General features: G+C 40.4%; 1 non-coding gene across 1 annotated transcript; it reads left to right on the forward strand.

Moving 5' to 3' along the window:
* The first annotated feature begins 583 nt into the window (after positions 1–583).
* Positions 584–745, forward strand: LOC118967776 (U1 spliceosomal RNA). Its single transcript, XR_005055005.1, has one exon. It is a non-coding gene; the product is annotated as a U1 spliceosomal RNA (small nuclear RNA).
* The last annotated feature ends 276 nt before the right edge of the window (positions 746–1,021 follow it).

Consider the following 1,021-nt stretch of genomic DNA (forward strand, 5'->3'; position numbering starts at 1 on the left):
ATGATTACATATGCCTTCTCTGGGGAAACTCACACCAAGGTTTGTATTTAGGGATACAAATCAAAGTTGAAAGGACAGCTGAGGCACAGGACACAGAAGGATTAAATGTAAAGCCATAATATGAACAGAAAAATGTTCAGCCTTTCCTCCTCCATAGGAAATTAAAGGATTATTCTCTGGAGAAACTGGCCAATCCAAGTAAAGAGACTTATTAGCCTAATACTGGCAACCCTCCAAAGATCCCCAGCCAGACGACCCTACTGTGAAGCCCACCTGCCAGCAACATGTACCCATTCACTTGGAGCTGCCACTGGCTTTTCAGTGCTTCCTCATACACAGGAATAGACTGCTAACAGTCACCAGACTGTGAAGAAATATTTTTGCACAAAAAGCAAAATGACAACAGAATGTCCAGAAAAAGGATAGTAGAGGTAACAGAGCCAATGCAAATATCAGGAAAATATTCAAAGAATGCTAACCAATTTATCCAATGACATGAGAAGGTATTCTCATCTATTTAAATAAAAAGAAGAGTTTGTAAAAATGAACATACAAAAAAAAAGTAAAAATCCACACCCTACTTATACTTACCTGGCAGGGGAGATGCCATGATCACGAGGTGGTTTTCCCGGGGCGAGGCTCATCCACCTGCTTTCCGGATGCTGACTCTTGCGATTTCCCCAAAGGTAGGAAACTCAACTGAATAATTTGTGGTAGTGAAGGACTGCACTCACACTTTCCCCTGTGAAAAAATAGAACAAAAACAAAACCCTACCAAAAAGAGGTCTTGACAACAGAAATGGAACGTTCAGTAGCAGGATTGACAGTTCCCATCAAGTTGTCTTCTCATCAAGATGTCTTCTCCCTATGCCATCTCCTTCCCAAGCCTACTCAACATACACATTTCTCTTCTCATGGCCAACAAATGAAATACTGCCTACAAATTAAATCTGAGCTCTTGTATATTGGGGTATATTATTTAGGTCTCTGGTCTAGTGTTTCCTTGTAAATAATCATGAAA

The sequence above is a fragment of the Manis javanica genome, chromosome 12 (assembly GCF_040802235.1).
Source record: "Manis javanica isolate MJ-LG chromosome 12, MJ_LKY, whole genome shotgun sequence".
Lineage (NCBI taxonomy): Eukaryota > Metazoa > Chordata > Mammalia > Pholidota > Manidae > Manis > Manis javanica.